At 39.4% G+C, this 13,157-nt stretch overlaps 1 long non-coding RNA gene across 1 annotated transcript; it reads right to left on the bottom strand.

Annotated features, from left to right (window-relative positions):
- Positions 1-8,927: 8,927 nt before the first annotated feature.
- On the bottom strand, positions 8,928-10,370 carry LOC121913384. Its single transcript, XR_006100311.1, has 3 exons — positions 10,225-10,370; positions 9,167-9,290; positions 8,928-9,081 (listed from the first exon to the last, which is right to left on the bottom strand). It is a non-coding gene; the product is annotated as an uncharacterized LOC121913384 (long non-coding RNA).
- Positions 10,371-13,157: the final 2,787 nt, after the last annotated feature.

The raw sequence follows: 13,157 nt of genomic DNA on the forward strand, positions 1-13,157 counted from the left end.
GCAAAAACCAAAGGCACTGGTCTACAGAGATGTGGAAAAAAGTAATATAGTCAGATGAGTCACCCTTTACCATATTCTTGACAAGTGGACGAATGCCTGTGTGGCGTTCACCAATAGAATGGTACAGGCCTGAATGTTTGACCCCTACTGTGAGGGGATCTGGTGGCTCTGTTATGCTTTGGGGGCATTTTGCTGGCGTGGTTTGGGTTCACTGTCCCCTCAGAGGGAACGGTCACTGCAAATCAACACAAAGTTGTTCTGAGTGATCATTTTATCCTATAATGAAACATTTCTGTCCTGATGGGAGCGGTCTTTTCCAGGATAACAATTTCCCCATCCATAGGGTATGAGGGGTCACAGAATGATTTGATGACTATGAAAATGATGTGAATCATACGTTCATACTGGCCTTTGCAGTCACCACATCTCAACCCAAATGACCACCTATTGGGAGATTTTGGACATGTCAGTCCAAAATCTCACAACAAGAGGGTTATAGGTTCAAACCCAGCGGCCAGCTGGGGCCCTTCTGTGTTGTTCTGTGTTGTTTATGTTCTCCCAGTGCCTGCTTGGGCTCTCTACGGGTACTCCAGCTTATGAGTGTGAATGGTTGTCTGTCTCTATACTAAATTTATTTGTTAGCTCTGTGACTGACTGGTGACCTGTCCAGGGTGTACCCCGCCTTTCACTCAATGTCAGCTGAGATTGGCTCCAGCTCCCCCATGACCCTCTAGAGGACAAGCGGTATAGAAAATGGATATCACAATCTAACAGATACAATTTTCTTCTCCAACTTTTTAATTCTTTAACTGTCCAGCTCTCAAAGCTGTCTGTCTCCTTTCTGATCATTTAAACCCTGTTCCTGTTGTTAGTCTCACTGTTTTGGACAGCTAGCTTTTGCTTCAATGTTCCCAAACTATCCCACAATGCAACCTACTTCCTTTGACTCATCAAAATCCAACATGGAGGTATTTGCAGATTGTGAAACAGCCAATGTTGACATTCTTCCCCAAGCCTCTTCTTTTTTCACCCTGCCAGGCATCTGACCCAGCTCCATCGTTCACAGCTGTCTCTCATTACCTGATTTATCCATACCTGACTGTTGTTTCCCTCACTTAGCTCCAGCACATGTGCACCAGTCACTCCCCCCACCCCATATGTCAGACTGTGTTTGGTGTGCGTGTTTCTGACCTCATCCTCTGCCTCTTTGCCTTAACCTTCTGGATTTCTTTGCCTGTTTGGACTTCAAAAGCTTGTTTTTGCCCTTTGAATCTAGGAGCACCCCCTGAATTCAACCTTTTCCGCCTACGTGTTTGAAAACTGGATCCTCTTACCTGTTGCCCTGTACCCTTGGTTGTGACAGCTTTTGCCTCTGCAATTGGCATTTTTGCCAGCAGCCATGACCTCATGACCTTTCTTCTAGCACCATCCTTAGGAGAAACTTTTTAAGCCTCACAATGGTAAAGATCAAAGAGGAGCAAACGTGTCAGAGAGTGATTTATTCTGTCCAACACATATTGTGGGCTATAATAAGCCTCCAGGGCTGTTAAGGCTTGTAGTCAAGACTTTGGTTGGACATGCTATGTCTTGGATTTGATGAAACTCAAACAACCAATCTGCTGTCCTTTCCCACAGCTGCTCCCACTTGTAATCCACAAATCTGACATTCAGTGGCTGCGGTTACGTGCACACTTTTTTTCATTCTAATTGAAATCATTCCGATTGAAGATTTCAGGTCAACTGTTTACATGGGATGTGATCTAATACGTTCTGGTGTTTACATGTGCTGACGCATTTAGTCAGAACAGCTGTGTAACATGCACAAAAGCGATGAATACGTCAGGGCGATATGTTTAAATGTTACTACCGGCCACTGTCAGCCCAACAACATGGGTGGGGGGGGCTCTCTGCTTAGCAGCAGCTGAGATTGTCACTACAATGAGAATAGTTGGTCCACCTTAAGTCAGTCCACTTTAGGCGAACTAGTCAGGTTAGGCTAACCCTTTTTTGCTAGCTTCACTTTAATCAGCTGGTGGCAGGCAAGTCATAGGGACTTGGCTTGGGTCTTGAGGAGCTGTAGCATTTATTCACTGACAAATAGCCTAAACTGTACACACACTGCACTATCAACAGCTATACTGCTAACTTCATACTCACACACACTCTCTCTCTCTCTATCTATCATCACATCGCCTTATGTTACACCTACATGGGGCAAACATGCGTCAAAAGAATATATGTATTCCAACCAAAGCAAAACAATCGGATTAAGCGTTTACATTATTATTAGGTGCTAATATTTTCTTATTGAACAGATTATCAAAAGGTTTACACCACCCCTCTCAACTCCATTGAAATTGGACCAGTCTCCTCTGATTGAGGTGGTTACATGAGGCATTTTTATTCTGATTGGGCTTTTATTCCAATTAACTGTGGAATATTAGGGTCCATGTAAATGCAGCCAGTGTGCAGGGTCCTGATGCCTTTGTTTTTTCACATTAGAGATACATATGTGCTCTTTAGGGATACATATGTGAGCTGAATCTGAAATTCAGAACATCTTATGGCCCAAAATGTCATTTTCAACAGAGCATGCATTTCCTTAACAAAATGATCCGTTGCATTTAGTCTTATTATGAGCTCCCTTCGTGACATGAATAAATGAGAAGCAATAAGTTTCTATTGCCCTCTGGGAAATTAAATGAAGCAGTCAAAGGTGCAATAAATCAGCTGCCTGTTTAGTGGCTGCCCGGTGCTGCAATGGTTTTGACAGGTAATTAGTTAATTGTCAAACCAAAATTGGCTTGAGAGAAACATTTGACTCATGGTAAATGGAGTTTTTATGTGCATCCATTTTTCACCACATCAAGTAAGTTGTATCTGTCTATATTCAGTGTTCTCATGTGTGTGTCTGTGTGGTTACTGTAGATGGGGTGTGTTTTCTCATTTCCTCCCACCCAATAACTCAGGTATCAGAAGGTAGTGTTTTTAAAGTCTAAACAAAAGCATAACTGGCTTGAAACCCAGTCTACACAAGACAGATGGGCTGATTTTGTCTGAGCATGAGGCATATGTGTGCTGGCTTATGAGTTCAAATACTGAATATTTCAAACACTCTATTCTTAGCTGTTGGGGTAAGAAACAGCAGTTTTGTACTGTGTGTATTACTGATGGTACAAAAGTTCATGATAAATCCAAGGTGGTGTGTAATGTTCAGAACAATGTGAGGAATGAAGAGAGCATGTTTGGTTAGGAAAAGAGCTGAAAAGCATAAAATAGTTAATGTACCTGTATTTTTTTCACTCTTATGTTTTCACTCTTTTATTAATAATCATGTATATTATGCTTTACAGTCCAAACACCAGAGTGTGACAAAATATTCGTAACTAAAGGTCTTCAACCACATATCACAGTCTTTCTCAGTGTCTTACATTTCAAGCCTACAGCATGTGAGTGTGTGATTTCACCAATGAAGATCGTGACATGTGGTTGAAAGCTCTGGAAATGCTAGTAAACTGATGTTGGGTTCAGATTTTTTACTCTTTTTTTGGCAAATTCACTGCACTATACTTTTCTATTTTTGAAAAATGGAATATGTTATTTCCTTCCTCCTGGGCAAACACTAGTTTCCATTCATTGCACTGCATCGGTAAATTGAACTTACAGAGACTTAAGTAATGTATTTTAGTGAACATCATAGCTGCTTTTATTGTTATGTATGTTAATACATATAATTTTCATATGCTGCGTGCTAAAGTAGTGCAGATGTTTATTACACAAGTTTATTAAACTTTAATATTAGAATGAATGGAAACCAATGACATGCAGCTATACTTCTTGATGTATTGGTTGCAAATTAACAATTGAAGCCGATGGAACCTATGTATTTAGCCTATACACCTGTTTTTCTTTCAAGCCTACAGGAGATGAGTGTTTCATACTCGTCTCATGTGTAAATCATGTGAAAGAATACATCACTTTGCCCCATATATATGGGTTTTGTATATTTCTTAATGTATTTTAAATGTTGATGATGATGTTTTTTTTAAAACAAAAAAAGGAATTAAAAAGGATGTTCTGATATTTCTAAAATGACACACTAATATAATGAGATGTGGGGTGTGAAATCTGCTTAAACATTGCAGTGAGTGCACTCCAAACCTCACCTTGCAAGTACAGAATGTTGTTTCCCATGTCACTGACTAAAGAAAAGATTAAAAAAAACAGCACCTGCACATAGGTTTGTGTGGCAAGAAAACAGACTGCCATGTATACCAACAGCATCATACAAAAAACAGTGTTCAACAATAACTTTCATACTCAGGTGTCAATAAAACTCAACACTTCCTGCACAGATTTTTCACATTAAAAGCCTACCAGCCACACAAATAGCATAAACCTTATAGTTCCTGGTAGATTTTTAATTTGAAACATCTGCAGGAAATGTTTAGTGATAGTAGTTTAACAGTGCTAAAAACAGCAAATGTGTAGAAGTGAATGGAAATAATCAGTAAATAAACACACTATTGTGATTATGACATGACTCTGTTGTACTGATGGAATTACTGCTGTGGAAATGAACATTGTATTGAATCTACTATGTGAACTATTAGAGTACAGGTTATTCCTCAGTGTTCTTTAATAGTGGCCAGCCCTCATGTGCCCTTTACTGGCTATTATTTGAGACTTTGTCATTTTCGATACCAGCTTTTATTTGATATTTTACAGTATTTAACTGCAGAGAGCCTTATACCATTGTGTGCAGTGCAAAATAATTTATAAAATATCATATGCCAATAGTAATTACAAACCAATTGTACTGTTGAATTAATATCACAGATCATATAGAATTTTAATGTAGCACTTAGGCTCCATATCACACTCCCTCTCATTTCCACTGTGTTCTCATACAATGGTTAGCAGAAAGTAACAGACAGAGGAAGAATGGTTCAATGAGCTGGGGCTGGAGAGACTGTATATCAAGCCTCATTGCCCATTGTAGTCAGTTGTACTCAGGGGAACTGTGCAATCCAAGCAATTCATTTTTGCTGTAATAAATCAAAGGTATATTTCAGTGGACTAAAATATGTCTGTGTGAGTGTAATCGGTATTGTGCTCTGAGGCCTCCTGGCTTTAGGACACTATGAGCTTACTAGTTACAGCAATTTGCATCTTCTTCCTTGTCGGCATGAGTTATATAAAGCTTTCGCTTGCAATATGCTGATCTCAAACATCTCTCGCTCTCCCTGCTTGCATTTAATTGGCTCTGCAAAGCCCTTTATCATCCCCCATGGCCTTTGTGCTGAATCACCCTTCATAATCATGACACCATGTTTTCGGAGTGCTGTGATTAGCTGGAGCTCACAGGTGCATTTCTGTAAAGGCTAAGACAGATGCTATTTCCTGCACCAGGCCTGGAGCAAACCCCCATGGGTGTTGAGGTAAACATCTGGATTGTCCCCTATGTTTTGTTCCTCACATTAATTCAGTTCAAGTGCAGCCTTGCTCTCTATGAAGATAAATCACCCACCTATCTTATTTCATTATAGAGTGTCAGGTCACTCCTGTCTTCCATCTGTTCCTCTTAGAACCAGCTCCATTTAAAAACTAAACACCAAGACAGCCATTCAAAAAACAGCCTTTGAAGTTTTTAAAGCTTAAATGACTCACTATTCTGTCTCCGCTGAGAGCTTTAGGGAAGACGCGTGGTAATTTATTTTCTGTTGTGTTGACACATGAAACCATCAAACTGTCAGAGTCCTTAACAATGAGTGCAGTTTGTGAACTCCTTAGATTCTTTGGCTTAAATTGATTCATTCAAAACACACACATGCCCACACTTTTCACAGAGTCACTTGGAGGCAGCAATAATCTTATTGGTCTAGTTGGATGTCAGTGGTAACAATGGTTACGCACTGTCACTCTAGCTCCATGAACATGTGAAGCCCTCTGTGCTCTGTGGGAAAGGGCTCTACGGTCTCTGTGGGCTTGACAACTCATCTCATAGGATATCAATACAGTATAGTATAAGTAACAGGGCTATCAATGCAGTAGTGCCTAAAAGTGCAATGCCACTGATTCCCATTTAAAAAGCGTCAACTTCTCTCCAGAAATGCTAAGTCAATCATTTTTTTCAATTAGTCATTATGGTCTCAATCGCTAAATTCAGGCCCTCTAATAAATATGCTGGTGGTCATTTTGGAAATGACTGCTCCATTAATAAGATTTGAAGACTTATAGTAGCTTTGATGTCTGCCATGTGGGCATTCATTGACAGCTGTGAATTGATAGTTCGCTCACCTGCTGCTCTCCCGGGCTCCAGGACTCACACTGAGTCAGACTATTGTCGCAATATTTCACTAAGTTTAATGTTACGTGATTACGGTACCTGCCCTGTTAGCACAATTTAGCTAAAGTTACTAACGTTAGCTCTAGTGTGCAGCACTCAGTGTTCCCAGTAAGCTTGCATTAGCTTGGGTTGGAGACAGTGGGGCGTGTTACCAGAGCGTGAAAGGCAACACCCTGCAGTCATTATTTAGAAGGTCCTGGCTCCAAAAGGGAAAGATGGCACTGACCATAAGCTGCAACTCTGGGCTTCACACTGGCTCCAAAGCAAACCAACGGGTGACGTCACATCTCACTACGTCCATCATATACAGTCTATAGGGTTATCCCAATATTAGAACTACACTGACCCAAGTCATCCAGTAGTTTTTGAGAACTAGCAGAACATCAGTGATGTGGGTTATAGGGTTCAACCTGTCTTCATACAATTAGGGTAACTATGTGTGACCTTTACCCTATGCTCTATATTGCCATTGACTTCTCCCCAGTGCCTTTGTACTCTGCCATGTCAGGGCTCGAGGTCACACAAGCATTAAAAATGGTGAAATCTTTTGAGAATTTGCTTGGGGCCACAAAATAAATCAATGCAGATTGCTGCATAGAACATGCAAATGCATGCAGTTGACCAATGGCAAACAAAAATCTAGACACTGCTGACCTTTGAGGGAATAAGAGATTTCAAAATAGAGGAAGCTATTGTTCGGTGTACCATCTACTTTTATTTAACCGGATAAGTATATATACTTATCCACAAAAAAGGTATGGTTCACAGACAGTAATGACACAAATATGTCTCTTTAATAAACTGTGTGAACTTATGGCCTGTGAGAACTCTTGTATGATGGTGAGGACTCACAAGCAGGACATAGAGGCAAGGCAGGTCATGTGAAAGGCATTAGCTGTTTAGGCAGAAACAGGTTTGGCAACAGATAAGCAGTCAGCAAAGTAAACAAAAGTCAAGAGAGGGAAAGGAATGTGGGCAGTAGGGAATCAGGTGACAGGGATAAGGCAGGAAGAGTTAGTGCTGGGAAAACCAGATGAAAAATGTTTAAACATGATTTACAAGGAGTCTGAATCTGTAACATTGCCATGTTAGCGACTGACTCAGGGAATGTAGGACACAAAAGATTTACATAGAACAAATGTAATTTTAAAACTAAAGTTAATACAACTAGACAATGGAGCATGTAGATCAGCATTATTAGCCATAAAAGCAATTCATGAATGTGTGGCCAATGGGCTGCGGAGTGTTGAAGGTGCAGAAAAGAAGACAATGCGGAGGATGTCAGCTGAAGGAAGAGAAAGAAAGATTAAACACATGGACCAGCTTTCATAGCCAGGGAGCCCAGGTGAGCTAGATCAGCCGATGACCCTTCACTCTGAGCCAGCCAGAACAGCCTACACACAGTGGGATAGACGTCAAGTGCTAGCATGTTCCCAGCTGGCTAGCCTGTTGGCAGTTAGCTCACCAGCCACATTAATTCACCAAGTAACGCTGCAAGGGCTCCTGAATTAATGTAGCTTGGAATTTTGAATTGCATGGAAAAAATGTGGCTCTCTTTTTCTTATTTATTGTTGAACTCTAACATCCAAATACTTCTTTACCGCTTCCCCCTGCCATGTCCCCCTGGTCAGGTAGTGTACAACTTGGGCCTTACTTTGTTAGTTCTGATCAGCAGTTCTGTTGGTCATAACAACATTGTCCTTATCAAAGTAATTACTAAGATGTGGCTACATCTCTACAGTGAACACCAGCAGGCCAAGAGACATGAGTGGTTAGTCAATCAGACACGTTCTAAGAAGGACAACAGTTTATCTAGACTAAGCACGCATCTACAGTAAGTGTGGTAAGTCAAACTTGAAGGAGGAAGTGAGTAAACTGTGATGGATGTTTACAACAGACAGTTTGGGTTATAACTGTACCATTCACCTTTGTTATCTCTTCCAAGTTTGTCTATCCTGGAGGTTTCCCACCTATGTAATGCTCTTGATTTTGGCCTACTGGACTTCCTTTTAGCTCTTTTTACTTCACTAGGTACAGTCCCAGATTGCAAAATCAGATTCAAACAACACTGAAATGTCGTCAGTGTTGAATCTATGTTGACACCTGACATTGAAACCAAATTAAAATTGCTTGTAGTGATTGATGTTGAATAAACATAGACTTTCAACTATAACTGACACTGAATCGATATTGATTCAACCATCATCTAAAAAAAGTCTGCAGCTAAATTTTAGCTGATTCAATATTGAAACAATGTTAAAATATTCAATTAACTTTTCTGTGCTTCGACATATTTTGCTCAACATATAATTTAAAAAATACTTGAAAAATTACTAGTTATTAGCTATTATCATTAGTTACTAATACTAATTATTAGCTTGTTCGAAATTACCTTTGCAGATGTTTCAATATAAATAATGAAGAAACATGAAACTATATTAAAACACATTTGAACTCCTAAAAAATATGACGGAAAATGTACTTTTAATTTTCAGATTCTTAATTTTGAAAATGTAGACCTCACATTTACAACACAACTACTACAACACTAACAAGTATGTTGTCTAAATGTCCTGTATAAGTAAATATAATACAGATAAATACATTCTTTAAAGTTTGTCTTGCTCTCCTTTTAATGCCACCCTCCCACTCTGGAGCATGACGGAGCCATATTTTGAGGGTGTCAGTGAAGGCCAGATGGGACAGCTTCCTGTCAAATTGCCGAGCTGCAGCTGAAAAAGACAAGATAAAAAAAAAGAGTGATTAAGGTCAAAGACAAAGATAATTGCTAAGTCTGCTGTACTTAAAGAGGCACACCTGTGTGGAGGTCAGTGGCAACCGGTTTATTTTTTTGGCATGCAATCTTCCATCTAACACTTAACAAAGTTAAGTGTCTTTTCAGTACAGAGCTGGCTGCAGACATAGGGAGTATGAGCAAATCCTAGGAGTGCATGACGGAGAAAGGAAAAAAGTTGTTAATAGATCATATTTACTAGCATTTCTGTGTTCAGCCAACAATTTTCATGCCTATTTAACCAAAAACAATATCACTCACTCCTATAATATACAGTTGTTTTTAAGTCAGATACCTTTAGCTATGATTAGGAATATGTGCATTGTATCTGCAGCCTCCTGTTTTGATGTACAGCAAGTAATTTTAAACATAGCTCAGTAATTCATCAATTATTCAACTGAAAAATATTCTGATACACCAGGATCCAGTGACATCATTTGTATGCTGATGTTCTTACATTTATAAGGAAAAGTGTGACACTTTGGAAAATATGCTCAGAGTTAGATAAGAAGATAAACACAACCTTATGTCTGTACAGTAAATAAGAAGCTACAGCCAGCAGCCAGTTAGCTGGAAGTTAGCATAAAGACTGGAAAGAGGGAGAAATAGCTAGCTGGCCTCTGTCCGAAGGTAACAAAATGACTTCCAGCACCTCTAAAGTTCACTAATTAACACTTTTTATTTTGTTTGTTTAATCCATACAAAAAGTGTTTTGTAGGGGAACTATTTCAGGACTGTCTCCTGTCTGTAGCTTCAGATATTAGTATCAGACTGTTATTGATCTTCTTGTCTAACTCTTGGCAATAAAGCAAATGAGCTGATTTTGTAAAATGTCAAACTATTCCTTTAACACCACAAACAATGACTACAAACAATGACGAAAATGATGAATAAATACCTCAGATAAAAGAAAAAAAAATAACATTGTATGCTTCACCAAACTAGTATTTACCGAAGACCACTCATATTAAGAGATGTCTTTTGCTCATCCCAGTATGATTTTAGGTTTAAAGATCTGACAAGTGAGTTCCATACTCCCTTAACTTAACCTCCTAAATAGTTTACAGGGGAGGAAACTCACCAAACATGTAGTCTTGCACAGTGGTTTCTCTGAATGGCTTCTTCTTTCCCGTGCGAGCCCAAATGAAATAACATGCTAGGCAGTTTGTCAAAGTTGTGGACAGCATCCTTCGAATCACCAAGTCAGATGCGCTGCTTCCTACCAAGGCCAAGCGAGCAACCTAAACAGATGAGAGGGAGAAAATGGTTGTTGGTCATGATGTTGCCTACACTGAGATATGTTTAAGCCACTGCTTATATTGTTGTGTTGAACTACAATATATTGATCTGTGGGACTTTATGCTAGTAACAGCGCAGCAGAGCACTCCAATTCATGAACACACTGACCAACTTCTGTTTCTACAAGCTTAGATATTCCAGCCAGTGGTGGTGGTCAGTGAGGTTCACTCCAGTCAGACGTTTAAAAGGCAATAACTGCATTTTTGCTGCTAAATGTAAAAGTCTGTTTTTGGTCATTTATTTTTTAAGTGGCTGTAAAATTATATTGAAAGGGCCATGACCCATATGCAATGCTATTTTAACTGTTTAGTTTTTACTGTGTTGTGACATACAAAAAGCTGCAAGCAGTTTTATCTATAGTTTTTCTATTTTTGTATGAGGAAATGTTAGCAGGGCTGCACTGTTGTCTTAGAGCTACATTTTTTTCATTATTATACACATTTCATTTTTCTCATACACTTGCACCCATCCTAAAAATCACTAACATGAAATTAATATTACACTGAATGAAAAGTGGGATTCCACATGGCAGCGAGGGTCTTCGTTGGTTCGTGTGACGTAAATTTGTGTGTTAGAATTTTATCTTTATCCTATCAATACTCGAACTGTTTGTTTTTTTTTAAAAATAATTTTATTTTATTCAGTCATTCATCCTGTCCCCCATCCTCCTCCCTCTGCTGCTGATGTGATTCACTACTTGCACATTCCACTGGTAGAGAGAGGAGGGGCTGGTTTCTTCCAACTGTACGTTTACAAGAATTTGAACTAATTTTAAGATACATGGCAAACTAAGCTAAACAGTTAGACTACATACAGATTTTCTTTTAGTTTGTTCATAACTAGGGTGCTATTAGCTTAACAAGTGTGAAGCCCTTGAAAATATCGCTTTTCTACATGTTTATACTTGTTGAACAGGTGATTTAATTAAGTACTTATTAGCTTTATTTGTTTATTTATGTTTTTACATAGTCAAAGGCCAAATTAACTATTCATCTGTTTACACAGTAACAGCATGCTGGATAGAAAGAACAGGATAATGTCATAGCTCCAAAAGTAGTCTGTGGGGTGAGTTATTAACAGTATTTGGAGCCCAACTGTGGCCACAGATGACTGTGCAGATGTGGAAGTGACTGCAGGGTGGGTTACTGAACAGACTCTCATGGGAGTGGAGGGGGCTGGAAATCATCATCTGTCTGCATCCAAGCTTCTTATCTGTGTCACTCTGAGCCTCTCAGCAAGTCAATGCATCACATATCTCAAATGTTGAATCATGTTTTGTTGTTGTGTCTGCTGGACTTCAGTGCAAATGATGTGAGAGGCTGTAACTACGGTGGCCAAGAGAGTTCAATACACTGTAACCACACAGGCAAATAGACAAACCAGAAGCAAATGATAACAATATCCTCACCACTTTGACAACACATAGCTTATGTCTCATTTATGGTTTAACAGTTTTGGAAAGTTACAGAAATGGTCAGACACAGCACCACCCCCAACCCAGAAAAGGTGTTGGGGTGGGGGATGGGCAGTTTTGATCATCAAACAAGCACTTTCTGACAGAGTGTACACCAGCCTTACACTAAAACTAAAGGTTTAGTCAATAACCTGCTCAGGAGATCACATCTGCTCAGGAGATGAAAACTGTCTTGGTGTCACACACTGAAGCAGCAAGTGCTGTTACTCCAAGTGCTCCCGATGCTACAATGCAGAGCTATGATTCAGCTTGCCCAAGCTGCAAGTCTCTGAGCCTACAAGTTGCTGCCTTGGAGAAGAGAATCAGCAACTTATATCATATCAAAGAAACTGAGGAAATTATTGACTCTTTTCTGATAGATAACCTTTGTAGCTATTAGCCTGCTCACCCAGTCCACTAAAGCTACAGCGGACGGAAAGATCAAACCAACAAGAGAGCTCAGCGAACCAGCACACTCTTCCCTTGCAAAACACCAATGTGGGTGACTCAGAATTTCCAAATCTTAGTCCCTAGCATGGACAGCATGGGGATGTCAAGGCAGGACAAAGAAACCCACCTCCCTTTTTCTGTAATGTTAGCTTATAAATGAAACTAAACTTTGTTAATCTCACACTTTGCTATATTGTCGGATACATGATGCTCACTTAATATATGTAAGTGGCATGTTGTCAGTTTGTTTTTGCCATGTAGTGGCATTGTGCAAAGAACTTATAGGCATAGCCTAAAAAAAGTATGGTTGTGTGGTTATCCTTGCTATCAGAAAATCTGATGTGATGTAGTTGCATGATTAATGCTGCAGATGATCAGTGAGTAAGTTAGACCATTGCAGTTACCAAAACTCCAGGTTTGACATTGCTTTAATAAAACAGTTGCTGCCTGCTATTGATACAATGAATAGTAGGCAAATACTAATACTTATGAGATCCTAAAACAAGAGTAAAAATCTGTTATGGTTTATGCACAGATGGCTTTGGTTCTTGCATACCTTATATCCCACAGGCACACCTAAATGAATATTTCTGGCTACACTACTGACAGAAACTAAAAGCAGTTTTCTCAAATTCAGTGTTTACATGGGGAACCTCAAGCATTAGCCAATTACTTGAACGAGTTGAATATTGACTGTAGGACCAGTTCAATAATGAGGAAGTACCCTATATGATGGCAAGTTGCCATTATGGGCTTTATAAATAAATAAGAATCAATGCCTGTCACATCTTACTATTAGAAATGCCCACCCA

The sequence above is a fragment of the Thunnus maccoyii genome, chromosome 15 (genome assembly GCF_910596095.1).
Source record: "Thunnus maccoyii chromosome 15, fThuMac1.1, whole genome shotgun sequence".
NCBI lineage: Eukaryota > Metazoa > Chordata > Actinopteri > Scombriformes > Scombridae > Thunnus > Thunnus maccoyii.